The sequence below is a fragment of the Dromaius novaehollandiae genome, chromosome 13 (genome assembly GCF_036370855.1).
Source record: "Dromaius novaehollandiae isolate bDroNov1 chromosome 13, bDroNov1.hap1, whole genome shotgun sequence".
Classification (NCBI taxonomy): Eukaryota; Metazoa; Chordata; class Aves; order Casuariiformes; family Dromaiidae; genus Dromaius; species Dromaius novaehollandiae.
The window spans coordinates 8,102,331-8,116,991 of record NC_088110.1 but is presented as its reverse complement, the minus strand read 5'-3'; the positions used below and the strand labels follow the sequence as shown (position 1 = coordinate 8,116,991).

Sequence of the window (14,661 nt, the reverse complement as noted above, 5' to 3'; positions counted from 1 at the left end):
AACAATCTGGAACCTTATTGCTTCACCTTTCTTACGGAAACCCTTCGTTTTTTTGAGTGGGAATTTTTGCCTGAGTAAAGACTACAGATTTGGTCCTTCTTACTTTGTACAGGGGTTACACTGTGTAAAATGAAACAGTAATTTTCATCTGGACTTTTGAACTTGCACCAGTCTGAGTGTACTACCCTGATTCGTGCAATGTACTGTACATGAATGACCCGTAATGTTTACAAAATGAATTAGTTTGACTCCAACTTTCTAGCCAGAAAGTAATCAAAGTGAAGAGCCAAGCTATTTCTGAAATTCCAGCTTCCCTAACTAGAAACTGCATGCTCTGTCTCACTAATCAGTGTATTAACGTTAAATGTGCCTATTCTATAGTGGAGGACAATTAATAACAGCAGTGTACACACATTAACCGTTCAGTCCCCGTACTGCTCTTATGGGGCACACAAGTCTGATCACAGCATGTGGTACAGACACCAAAACAAAAAAATTAAAATGTCGGTGAGTGATTAATCCACAAGGGATAGCTTTTTTCTATATTAAATGCATGGTAACATTTTGACTTCTTTCAAAGCCCATACATGTATTCATAGACATATATTCAGGAGTCTTCCTATGCAAATATTTCTAGTAGAGTTATTCATTATTGGTGTCCTTTGCCATAAAATCTTGGAAGCCCTGGTTTATTTTCTCATCAGCCACCTTAAATTAAGAATTCGGCAACATCAGAACCATCTTCAGAATAATCTCATCCTATAAAAGCATCAGCCTTTGCTAGATGGAACATAAAATAATAATTACCAAAGAAAACAATGTTACTTATGGATTTTCTCTGAGTATGAAACTCAAAAGGGGTCACCGAACTTTCCCTCAGAAAATCACCCCCCTAAACTGCAAAGCACCACTTCGCATGGCACTGGAGATATCTCAGAGCCAAATAGTTCACTCCTGTAAATGGTCAGTGTGCCACAGAGGGAGGATATGAAATAAAGCTCTGATGATTTAGACCAGCAGAGGATCTGAACCACTTCCCCCCCACCCCAGTCAGTTAAAGCAAAATTCAAAGGACCACCTCCCCCCCCCCCCCCCCAGCTGACTAGTATATGAGCTCTTCATTTCATGTAAATTAGTATAACACTCCTGTTATTTGACTGAAGCAGAGTTAAAATGGGACTTACCACCAAGAAGACCTGGGCCAGGGTGTTTTAATGGTGGTTTCGTGTGGGGGGGGCTGAGAACCTGATCCTTCATCCTTACTCAGGCTGAAAACAAGGAAAGCACCACAGAGCTATACATCAGCTAAGGAACTGATCTGTTGAACGGAGGGAGATTAAAGAGGCTCAGTTCTTCCAAAACTAGCGACACTACTGTGGGGTACAGTTCAGGTTGAATGACAAGTGACCACGATGCTGCCCAACACCTCCCCATCCACATCATAGCTGCATCCAGCCCCTGTTAGCTTTTATTTGCAGACTAAATTTGCAAATCCAGAGGAGTGCTAAAAAGAATAACATTTTGATAAAACAGCTTGGCAGGATATTTTTAACATTTATCTAAAAAACAGAGGTTAATAAATGGTTAAATTTGATTCTAGCTTCTCTTAAGTAGCAAGAAGTCAATATTTTTGTCTTTTGTCGTCTGAAGGTTTCTACAGGAGCACAGAGAATTTCATCAGTGATCTTTCCACACTTTATAGCATTATGCCTTTGTACTATTATCCATCTGTATGCTTATCTAATGTGTATCTACCAGCCGTATGAAAATAACTATCAGTCCCTTCACCCCAGAGCAAGTATCAATAGGAAGAATGACAGTGGCTAGTTTGCACACTTGAAATGGTTTATTTGTTGCAATCCTGCACACAAGATGTTTATCAGTAAGCACCAGACAGCCATGCAGAAGAAGGAGCCTTAATTCTGTCTGAGACAGCCTCTTATTGCTATTGATAGTTAGCATCAGTGTCCAGTCTGAGAAATGGAACTGCTGCAGGCAACTTCAGTCAAGACACCCTATTGATCTACTGCTTCCTTTGCCTCCCTCAAGCTAGAGAAGAAAAATAAAAAGGGGAGAAAAAGCTTGCTGTATAAGGGGCAATGCAGCCATCTATGACTTACCATCATTCAAAAGGGGTGTGTATGTGCATGGATATTCCTGATATTCAGTGCCTCAGACAACTGTAAATCACATGCCCACCCATGATAAATATAAATGTCAATGTGTGGAAAATGTCCTTTATATAAAAGATGTCACTGGAACTACATTTTTAGCATGAAACATTTTTGCTGCTTTTTATTTTTCATTGACTTATTGTGCTTCTGTTATATCCTGTCTAACACAATCAATCTAAAGCATAATATCTGAGAGTCCTATTCATAAATAATACATATTTGGGTCATTTTCATTTGTATCCTACAATGAAGATTTACAAGCCAGAAACAAAACAAGAAACAATGTGTGGAATGCTCTTATTCAGTGGATAAGAATATATTACTGTGATCAATTAATCTGCTTTTCTGTGCATTAGGTGGACATCTTTATGGTACATCCATAAGGGTTTTATAACTTCGGAGAGACAGAATCAGCTCTAAGGCTCTAACATAAAATGCGTGTACTCAGAAAAGAGTAACTTTTTCAAAGTTTTTTTTTCCAAAGGGAAATGTGTTAATTTTGGCAAACTCAACCACAGCAATACCCCATCTATCAACATACTATGTCGCTTTGCCCTCTATACTACCTGTCATGTTAAATGAAAGACAAAATTGACCATGTTATACCATGGCTAAAAGTCAGAATAATAATTCTGGCGATTTCTCTAATGCCATTCATCCAAAGATATTCATATTCCACTGTCGAACATGCACATTCCTTCTACAGAAAGGCAAAGAGACACACAGAAAAGTTCCAGCCCAATTTTCTTTTCTGTTCAAAGTTAGTAGACAAAATTAAGTAAAAATTTCCACGTGAATATAAGCTGCAGGAGCAAATCATAAGACGACAGATGAAAGGGAGAGTGAGACAAACACCGTGCCATACCAGGATCTCGCGCAGGAAGCTAGGGCCCCCTCCGCGGCCCGGGAGGGCTGGCGTTCTGCTGCTGGGCCACGCCAGAGGAGCCCCGGCAGTGGGCTCAGTATTGACACCTCTGCCTGCAGAGAAGCAGCCCAGGTTAGGGCTTGGTGAGTAAAAACCACCCCAAATCAGCCGGTGTTACTTTAGGAAGGAAAGTCAGACTACGCAAGACCTGCAGACACCATAACGAGGACGAGGCAGGCTGCTGGGCGAGCTCCCCTCTTTGGCCCAAGCGTTGAGAGATGCAGACTGTGCCTGCGCTCAGTGCTTTGGACTGTGGTCCTCACTCAGCCTGCGGCCTGTGTGTTCGTTTTTCAGCTCTGGAAATTCACTACCAGCGCATCACAGATAAAAAGTGAAATGAGTTTTGCAACTACAGCAAAAAAAGCAATTTTATATTTCATAGGCCTTTTAAAACCCTTTCCAATAGAAAATAAAAATAATAGTAAGGAAAAAAAGGCTACATTTCAATTCCCTTTTTTATAGTTTGATGTTGCAGATGTTTCTGGGTCAGAGGTGAACATGTCTTCAGGTGTCAAAAGATGCAATAACCTGAGTCAAAAATGGCCCAGTCTCCAGAACTGTAACTGTGCCAGAATAGCCCCACCTTAGGAGCTTGCTGGCAGCAACGTGCTCCAGGTGTCTGACACGGCGCAGAGCTGGTAATCATTTTAATATTTTCCATGCTCATGTAAATGGATTGATGTGTGTTCATCAAATGTGGGAAAACCCCAACAGAATTTTGTACCATCTGTTTATAGGTAAAATGCCTGCTTTGCTTACGATTTAGTGCAAAATCAAAAAATAGAATGAATGAAAGTGAGCAGTGGGTTTTGTTCCATTTTGTTTTTATAAATTTGAGGCTTGGGGTCATATCGGAAAATAAAGGAAGTTCAAAGGTTCATTCTTTCAGATACAGGAATATTACCTGAGCTCCACGGAGCTCTTAAATCTGCACCACACGGCTACATCCTGCAAGCTAGGGGAACCCTGAGCACACGTGGGATTCAACGACTTCTGCAGGACATGGCCAGGGAGCAAGGCCCGCTCCGGGGCGGCCCGGTGTCTGCACGGGCGCCCTGGCCTGAACGCTCCAGCTGGCAGCACTTCGGCACGCCTGACCGGCCTCGTGTGAGAAGCAAAAACTAGAAGGCCCACTTCGAAAAACCATCACCTCAGTTTATTTAATATCTAATACTGAATTGGGTGTTTTGTTGGAATTTATGCCAAGTTTAATTCAATTAATACGGTAGATGCCAATCAAACTGTCCATCTCTGTTGTGTTGGTCTGGTTTTAGCAAGACTATTGCATAAAATACAACAATGTCTGAGGTCCTGGAGGCAGTTATGATATTAAAAGCTTGGCTGTGGTTACAGTGATTTTCACCATCAGTTAATAGACATCAACTCGTCATCAGAAGAGGAATTTCAGACCCTACGTGTTCTTACATTCCGTATTGAACAAGCACTTAACACTTTTCTACAGAGAACTGACAAGCAGGCCTGGGAAATTCATACCTGAACCCCAGTCAGACACGCTGTCAGAAGGTGACGTCAAAGAAAATTTCAAAAGCATATTTTCATTATATCCCATTGGGGCGTGAGATCTTGCCTTGGGTGAGAGAAGAGTTAACATAGCTGGCAGAGGAGAAAAATACGAGAAGAAAACAAATTGACAAAGATAATCAGATCCAGACATACACAATCTGAAATCTCACAGGAGATTCAAGGTAAGCTAAAAGGATCCTGTAGAATCAAATGCTGCTAAACCATCCAGTACAACCTGAAGAGAAGACAGAACGAAATATCTGTAGTGACATGCACCAGATGCGTGGAAGCGTAGGTCAGTATGTCTCCGTGGAGATAGACTCTACTGCTTTACACTGGCTAAACCTGGTCCCTAATGGCCTAAAACAGATATTTTAATCCTGGCACCATCATTGTAATGGGGTATAAAAGTTGCAAAGAAGAGTCTGAAAGTGCCGATAGTCAGTTAATTAGGAAAACAACTAGTTCCCCACAGCATGATCTACCCCATTTGCCAAAAGAGACAAGTTTTATGTGTTTGAACCAGAAAAGTGCAACTCCTCCAGTAGTGTGGCTGAGACATTTACTTTGGAAATGAGGAATCTTATTTCCAAGGTCAATCTGAGGTTTCCTGGGTTCAGAGTAAAATGTTTTGTGGGGCCAAAGAAATATTTACTGGGTTCTAGGGAGCAGGGAGTGGATGTGTAGTTTGAGCATATTTCAAGTCAGCCTGGGAGGTCTTTTTGTTTTTACATATTTGTGTCTCCTCAGACAACCTTTTTTTTTCCCCCTGAGAAATTGGAAGCAAAGAAAATGATGACATGTTTTGCCAGTACATTTCAGTTGGACCATTTCCTGCATTGAACCAGGGAAGCTGTGTTATTGGCACCTCTTTCACAACGTATTTCTCTCCAGTGCATCATATGAAATGATACAGTTAAATTTTGCCCAAGGGCTGCCATTCCTTCTGTGCTAAACTAGAAGGAGTTTCCGTATTAAGCAATGGTTTGCTTTATCTGACCTTTGACAGTGGGAGTGTTGGAAGAATGACATTATATGTTGTAGGGATAGTGCTAGGCGGAGCTTGCTGGGCACAGTCATAAATTAAACAGCAGCATATTACAAATGAGCTCCATAATGAGTAGGTGATTGGAAGATGTGCTACTGCATGCTGGAGATTAACATCCAAATAGAGAAACTATCACCTCGCCCAGGAGCGGCAGTAAAAGGTTAAAAGAAATATTCAATATTATCAATCATATTAAAAAAAGAGAGAACTTCTTACAGCTGCCAAAGGAGCTTGGGGGAATTAATGTGCTTGTGTCAAAAAGACTGAGAACAAGTGAAATAGGACTATAGTGATTGCCAGAATCTTACTTGCCTGGAGAGATAACATTGGACATCCAGCTTAACTACGCAAGTGCCAGGAATCCTCTTGTGGATGCTACAGAGCTGCTTTCAAATACAAGAACGTACACTGAGCCTCACGCTCCAGTCCCCTCTGTGCTTTCCGAGTTGCACATTAAACCAGAGAAAACTCCAGCGAGGTGTAATGATCTGAAACCAGACAGGAGCTAAGAAATCAATGTTTTAAGTAAAACAGCAATTATAAAAAGATCTACAGTTCCTTCCATGTAATCAGGTAAATTACTAGAAGTGGCATAAAGCACCTAAATTGGAGAAAGAGTGGAGGAAGGAGGAATGGGGGAAGAAGATGGTCCCTGGGGTGATACGTGATAGGATGCTTAGTCTGTGTAGAGGGCAAAAGGTTAAGTGAAAATGAGATGAAGGAATGATCAGATATAGTCAGATCAGAGACAGTTAAATAAAGGAATGCGCTAACCTCAGATAAATGTGAAGCAGTGTGCCTGGGCTTAGTGTGTTGGTGCAGCCACTCTCCAGCAGCTCAGGAACCAGAGTGGGGAACTCCTGGTTCCCAACCCACAGTAGTCCTAGCTGAAACTCCTCCAAGCAAAGAAACAAAAAGGATAAGAACACAGGTTTAATACTCCTCTCTGCCACTCCAATAGTGTAAAAGAGATACTAAAGTCCATCTAATTACATCTACACATTTTGTAGGTTCCTTTCTACTGCTGGTGCAACATAAATCAACTTTAGTGAAGAGAAAAAGAAGCAGGCCTGTGCCATCTGTGGTTTCTGACTGTGAGAGAAATGCCGTTTAAAGAATCTGAAAACAGAAGTATTGAAAAGTACTTGAAAGCTGCAAACTATGTTGGTTTGCTAATATTTTCATGGGTCACACAGCTCTCATTGTAATGTGTTTCTATAACAACAAACAGCATTTGGTGAAAAGAGGTGCCTAATGTAGCAAATAAATGCTCAGGGGACAGTCCATGTAAAAACCCATCAAATATTTTGGTAAATCTCCATTCTTATCCTAGTTGATAAAAATTGCCTGTGAGGAAAAAAAGCTCAAGAAATAACTGATATATATGTCCAAGTCTGGAAATGACCACAGGAATTTTGTTCCAAAAGCCTTTGGTGGCTTATAGCTTTTAAAAGCTTCTAAGAACAGCCTTAAATTTGTAGATCCCAAGATGACAGTTCAAATACTTGGGCATAATTTAGAGGTCAGCATATTTTTGTGTTTCCTCACAAGTCTGATTCACATATACCATTAGATCTAGGAATTAGGAATTTGGAGCTTTAACTTATCTACTAGATGCTAATACCTGGGGAATGCCAAAACCAGATTTCTGAAAGTAAGTTTTGGTGTCCTCAACAATTTTTGTGCTACAGCTCTTTGAGGGTGAGAAACTGCCCTGTGTTGGTCACAATGAGTTTGATTAGTCACAGAATTCATTGAATCTACCTGAGCTTCCTAACTTGAAGACTAACACGGATCCCATATATATTTACGTCGAATGGAAAACTACAATGAAAGAAGTGTGAGAGTCTGCAAATGAGGGGTTTCAAATGAAAGAGGAGGATGAAACATTTTGACCCTATTTAATCAAGTCAGTTTTTCTCTGAATTATACCTGTTTACTTGTCTAGCACCTTAGACACCTTCCAAGAGTCTAGCAACAGGGTATATAAGCAGCATTCAACAATAAAGAAGAATGAAAGCTGCTCACAAAGCTCCTCCTTTCCTCATGTGCTAAAAAGCAGGGTTTCAGAGGAAGAGACAAAAGCGTGTCTGGATCCCAGTTGTGTGTGCCTGTGGGGAAGGTGTGGTGAAGAGAGGCCAATGGCTCACGGAAACAGGAACATGAGGAAAGAGCACAAATCAGCTTTATAAGCTAGCAAATGATCAATGGCTAAATGCCAATAGAGGGCAATGCATACAATTGAGTTTGTGTTGTTGCAATTATTAAAGGTTATTTTACTTCTAATTTTTTGTGGTAGGTGTTCTTATTCCTTCCTTACAGAAACCCTTGATTTTCACTTGCTAGGTACTCAGATGCGCTTGTCATACCCAAAAGGTGATTTCAGTTCTTGGATGCCAGGAAGCCTTTCCACTGATCAAAACACAGCTGCACAGGCTTGTTTGATCTATTAATGGGTGCCACAACTCTGGGGTATGTCTGTCTATACCTGTGAAAATAGATATAATTAATATAACAGATATCATATGAACATGCAAATCCAGAAGGTAAAAATGACATAGTAAAACAAGATTTTAATTTGCCAAACCAAATCAAGCTATCTCAACTTCTTAATCAAACATATGCAATCTGCACTTGGAACACTACTGCTGCAGTGACTTCAGCACACACTCAATCCATTTATTTCACATTGAGCTTGTTTTTTAATGCAGAATCTTAAGAAACACCATTTTTTAAACATGCTTTAATTAGTTTTTCTCAGGCTGTTACCTCTCTGCAGCCTTTAAAAAGCTCTCTCCATTATTTCCCACAAGTTGCTCGGACACGTGATGTAGGACCATGGGACCACATGAATTGCCATTCAGCAGACACTGATCCTAGTTTTTAAAACAATGAATCAGCAAACGCCTATCCATTTTATATAAAATGCTTTCAGTGTAAGACAGGGAGCAGAATATTTTCTTATAGATAACCTTTTTACCCATTACAGAAATGCATGCTATCAGCTTTACTAACAAATGAGAGAAAGGGAGGGAGAAAAGCAATATCTTCAGTATGCTTTATTATATTAATACATTTTGTGTTACAATTTTGTTTTCTTCATTTTGACATTTATTTCCCTTTTAACAAGTTAAAATGCCCTGCCAAAAGCTCTTGACTTTAAGCACATGCTTAACATCAGCCTATTAACTGTCACATTCTGGCTAATAGGCTTAACTTACATGCTTGAAGCTAAGTATTGGTTTGAGAACTTTGTTAAATAAGACCTAAAAATCCTAATTTTTAAAAATTGAAGTAAATGGGAACTTTGACTTTGGCAGCACTGGAAAGGCTATAATGTTGCTTCATCATCATCGTAATACAAGCATTCAGTATGATTTTTAGCTCCCAGATATCTTTATCTGTGATAAATGCCTTTTCTTGTAATAAAAGATACAAAGCTAAAAGTAGTTTAGTAGAGATTGTGAAGTCCTGATTTGCATCAGTTAGTCCATTCTGAACCCTTCATTTTATTTCCTTTTGTATTGTGAAGGCAAACAATTGTTGTAGTTTTCATCATGAGCTCAAACAGAGCATTTTAGCAGACCGAGCTAAAGTGCATGCAGATGGGTGTAACATTAATTTTTGTTTAGGATATTACAAAGCCAACTGTAAGCAAATTAACACAAAAACAAGAGGACAGTTTTTATAATCTTGGGTAATTCTGGGCGTACTTTCAAAGGAGCTCGGCTTTTTCTCACAAATCTAGATCAAGTAATTGCAGGTTTGGAGTATTTTTGAATTCTGAGTCTTAAAACACATTAGCTTTATACAAAAATGTCATATGTATATGAGTATACAGTACTTGTTAGCAGTATATGAACTGCTTGATATAGGCAGCTATATTAGGTAGGATGGGCGATTCACTGTCCTTTACTGAAAACACGTCTTACAAAAGTCATCAACCCAAAGGCAAGTATAAACCAAAATATACATCTGATGTGATTTATTTTTAAGAACAATTTTGGAATTAGATTCCTCATAAATTATGATTATTTTAATAAAAGGAGATAAAATAATGTATTTGAGGTATAGACAGGAGTCCCAGTCCTTTTCTCCCTCTTAATCTAAAGCAACCCTGAATGATTCGGGTTTCCGAATAAATAATGGTGACAGATTTCTGTACACACCATTATTTTTTTCTGTTAGAAGAGTGGCACATACAGTGGTCAAAACTTGTTTGGAGTGCATGGCCACATTATTGAAATTATCTGTGGATTTGAGTTTTGCTCATACATGACAGTGAGGCAGTTTCTACTTTTCTCAGTGACACAAGATCAGAGCTCGCTGCTCACAGGAACGTGCCTTGGAGGGTCAGAAGCAACTTTCAATGTCAGAGAAACGTCATGTACCCTTGAACACTAGGTCCACCATAGAGTTTCCATGTTTAAGCTGTCTTTCAGTGGTTATGGTATTTCTGACTTCTTTTTTCTTAAGTGCTTTTCTTACGAAACTGGGAGATAGCATTTCTTCCTTGTTTGCGTGTACGAGGAAGTGAGAGAAAAAATGTAAATTCTTTTTAAGTGTGAATGCCACATGAGAAAATTCCATCTGCCCATCTGTCTTTGGCATTTTCAAGTCATTTTCTCAGTTTCGCCTGATGAATAATCCAGCTCTTCCTAGTCATATGCACAGTTTAAGCACTAGACATATGCTACAATAATAACAATTACAAATAACTACTCTAATGGGGTGAACGAGTAACACCAACAGGCGTTGGTGCTGGGATGGTGTTTCCATGACAATAATACTCAGCTTTATAGAACTGTTCATTTTTGAGCCTACAGCTTTCTGGTACCCTTTGTCAAGCAACAGTTTATCTTGACCATCTCAATTAATAAACATCTCCCGCTAGATGCGTATAGTCCTGGACTCTGCTCGTACTTAAGTCAGAAGCTCAACTGACACCCATAGTGCAAAAGTAGTGCTAGGCTGCATTATAAATGCTTAGTAGTAAAAGCAGATTTTCCGATGAATACTTAATAATTTCAGTGCATATTTCCTGAGGGCAGGTTAAAGGAATAAAAGTGTCAGTGTACGCATGTAATTTGTTATTTATTACCAAATCAAGGCCTGGTTCAGAACAACACTTCAGCCTACTGTTAACTCCAGACCTATTGGCTTCAATCTCATCAGATATGATGGACTTACAGACATGCCTAAAATTAAGTAATATTCAGAATAGAAATGGCTCTACTTAACTGAGAATTAAACTGAGACATGTTCTTGTTCAATTACAGAAGACAGAGCTCCTTGCAAAAGGAATATGCAGGTGAAAATAGGTCTGTGCAAGAGGTTAAAATATGTGACGTCATAACAGTACTTCTGAATTTGAACATCTATGAACATAGATCTTAATGCTTCTGCATTAAGGTGCGGTTCCTCCCCCCACTGTAATGGGTCTTACAGTAATACTGAGCAATTGGAGTAAATCATTAGGATTTTAAAAAGTTTTACACATTTAAAGCTTAAAACATATCACACTGGCTGATAATTCAAAGGTCCTTATGATTCTTGCCCTTCCCATTCTAAGGCCCACAGTTCAACCAACCACCCAACCATTCTTTTTGCATCTGTATGTGATTGGCAGATCCTCAAGGAATCCTTTGGGTCCACTGAAATAGATGACTGGTATCAGTGAGCTCATGGCAATTCACACACATCTGCAGCATAGCCTTTCAAAACGAGAAAGGACCTTGACTCAGCAGAGCATGCCAGTGTCCCTTGGGACACCCCCATTCTGCGTGCCCAGCAGGTTTCAGCATATCGTGGCTGTCCAGCAGCCAGCTGCTGCCCTGCACCGGAAGCTTTTGCGTGCACCCACAAAAGTGGAATGGAAGAGTGCTCTTCATCCACTTTGGTGTAAAATCAGCCACATCAATATAAAGTCAATATAAAGCCACTACTTACTGCCACACTTTCCATTCTGCCAGCTGACCTGTGATAACCCCTTGCTTGTAGGCAGCAACAGGAAGCTGAAGGCAGTAGTCATCTCAAAGTCTTCTTCCAGATCTCACAGCAGTGCTTCCACTGTGAAAGACTTTAAGGGAGAGAGGTTAGTGCTTTGCTAAATTAGGGACTTAAAACAGGAAAATGAGTAGGGACGTCACAAGTCAAAAGGATGGTGACTGTTTTTGTAAAGCTCTTAACTGGGTCACCAAACGCAACCATCAAGTCACTGCAGTTCCTTACTGGATATTAACTCATCAAGATGTTTCCCTACATGTATTTAATGCTTCTTGTAATCCACAAATTATTTTCTCAAAGGACACTCTTACCAGCCATTAGCACACTTGATCAGAGGTGGAGGCCTTGCTATAAAAAAGCACTCTTTCACAATGTTGTATGGTTGTTCCTCCTGCCTGATGTCTCTGTAATGGGCAGCTCAGCGCAGCTGCTAAAACTTACAACATCTTAATTTGCTTGGATAACTTCTTCACTGATGTTTCAAGAATAACTATATCACTGATAGAGGGCATCAGCCACAGTCATCTTGAAAACAGAGGAGGAAAAGAGACAGACTTAAAATACCCAGATAAAATAATAATATGAATATTTTTACCTTCTTTTGAAAAAAGGCTTTAGTAATACAGAAACTAAGAGGCTCTTACAGCTGCATTAATTTGGCAAACCCAATGGAGTTACACTAGAATAAATGTTGCCTTGGAATATTAAAACACGGAACCAGAGTGATAACCTTTAGTTAAGTAGTGATAGGTCCGAAAATAGAACCCTGTACGCGCTTCAGCAAGCCAAAATTTTTCCCAGCTGATACACGCTGCATAAGGTACTGTTTTTTTGAAGGTAGTTTTTTGTTTTCAGATTCAAATTTCAAAATATTTGACAAGTTCCTGACCTCGCTTGTAAAAATCCCCAAGTCACGAGCCAGTCGGATAAAAATCTTTTCATTGTAAAAAGGGAAGGGGGTGGGGTGGGGAAGGAAAGGTCTGTTGATAAGTTTGCTACGCTATTAAAATGTTTTAACCACAGCCTGGAGCTAAAATAGGCATCACATCTGAAGTTCCTATTTATTAGAGTGTATGGAAAGTATTCAGCAAAAGCATTTTCATTTTATTTTTGAAGGAGATGTACCAAGTAATTAAGGTGTAAGATTAGACTCATTTCTTAGGAACACAGCAATGTGAGCAGATTGGGAAGATGCATACTGACGTGAAAAGGGAATAAAAGTAGTTCAGAGCTATACTTTGTCCTGTTTAAAGCTTCTTGAGGTCATACTCTTATCTAAAATAAGCAAGTAAAGTAACATAGGAGAAAATGGACTAGTGAGAAATCACCAAGACAATTTACCAAGAAGAATCTAGGACCCCATTGCCTTGTCTAAATCTATATAAGGAAAATGGCCTGCAAGCCACTCGGAAAGCGATGGGAACCCATGCTTCAAACACATGTCTTGACAGAATGTCGGCAATCTCGTTCCTCTTTTGGCTGTGGTTACAGATGCTTTCTCCAGACAGTGGGCTCACTAGTTTCAGTTGTCTGGAGTACTCAAAAATACATTTTGCCCTGGAAGATAGTCTGCATATACTTACAATAAACATTAACTAAATCAAATTACTTTTGCTTTGGGGTAAATACTTTCAAGTAAGTCAGTTAGAGACATTTATAGTAAATTGCTATTAATTGGTTTTTCCAATCTACTTAGGTTGTACTAATGAGCACAATCACTTCTAACATATTTATATGCAGGATAAATCCTGCCTCTCTCGGTGCACCTGTGAAGGGCCCAAGATAAAACGGAGAACGTTCTGCTGTAAGAACACACGGGACTCGGATCAGGACAAGTGAACGATCCTGCTGCTTTTTTGCGTCTCTGAACTCTGTGGTCCAGGAACAACCAGGAAAAGCTGATCTGTAGTCACTGCCAGATAGTAGCCAGATAGTAGAGTGAGGCAAATTCTGTAACTTTCTGGCCACAAAATGTATAAATACAAGTTACATAACATGGAAACTCTCAGCTCTGCACAGCCTATGAAACCACATTTTCCTATTACTGTTACTTCTCCCTTTTGAATGTTACCCACTAGTGATGGCTTGTTGTAAATTAAATGATAATATCTCTAGAGATGGGAACCTCTTTTCTTATGCATGTGAATGTTGCCCCAAAAGAGGTCCCCAATTCCGATATGGCATTTCAGGGCATTATTCGAAAGACAGCAGTCATACTATTATCACCCAGCTTTCTTGTGCCAGATATGGAAGATGAATAAGAATTAGAATTATGTCTATACCACTATTTAGAAACAATCACGTTAACCTCAGCAGTTCAAGGGCTGATTACTGGAAAAACCCTAGACACAGTACAGCAAAGCTCCTGGTAGGTTAATTTGCTTTACTGAGTCCTAAATATGAAATGCAGTTCTAAAACTGAAACGCAATCCACTTATTTTTAGAGATTATTTCCTCTATTTTGTGTCATTTCTCTTCACAGTTCTTAATGCCTAAAGAAGCACTGAAGCAGACCACAGGGCCTAGAACTATCTGAGAAACTTGCATGCATCATACAAGGCTTATGATTCCACAACTCATTAAGTCTAATTTATGGCATATGTAATTAGGCACCTTTGAATTGAACCCATGTCTCTAGAGATAATAACACTTAGAACTTACATAGGGCTTTTCATCTTCAAAGTGCTTTACAAACATTAACTAATTAACAACATAATAAGCCATGAAGGGCCAATGTACTTACCCACGGTGTTGCATAGCCTCTGTATAATTCGGATTTTGATGTTTTTAAATGTAAGATCCAATGTGGGTGCACAGTTACTTTTGGTAGGTCCCCTCCCCCTTCCCCCCAGTGAAAAAGCATGAGCTTGTATGTATCATAAAACAGAATTCCCAGAGTACTTCTCCTCTCTGCTATTTATTGCTGAGTCAGAAGAAACAGCTCCTAGAAGTGAAGGAAAACATGAAAAAGGGCAGCTCGCAGC

At 39.6% G+C, this 14,661-nt stretch overlaps 1 protein-coding gene across 14 annotated transcripts in view; it reads right to left on the bottom strand.

Moving 5' to 3' along the window:
* The window catches only part of SALL1 (spalt like transcription factor 1), a 41,105-nt gene extending 27,506 nt beyond the window's left edge, over positions 1 to 13,599 (bottom strand). For 3 of the 14 annotated variants that reach the window (XM_064519545.1, XM_064519554.1, XM_064519548.1), the window contains exons 1-8: positions 11,621 to 13,599; positions 8,441 to 8,547; positions 8,041 to 8,159; positions 6,446 to 6,567; positions 5,984 to 6,159; positions 4,594 to 4,713; positions 3,040 to 3,152; positions 1,185 to 1,318 (exon numbers count right to left, since the gene is read on the bottom strand). The gene's annotated coding sequence lies outside the window, so the exon portion shown is untranslated. Of the gene's footprint in view, positions 1 to 1,184; positions 1,319 to 3,039; positions 3,153 to 4,593; positions 4,714 to 5,983; positions 6,390 to 6,445; positions 7,043 to 8,040; positions 8,160 to 8,440; positions 8,548 to 11,620 lie in introns of those variants that run through there. The other 11 variants (XM_064519551.1, XM_064519552.1, XM_064519556.1 and 8 more) reach the window with 9 other exon arrangements.
* Positions 13,600 to 14,661: the final 1,062 nt, after the last annotated feature.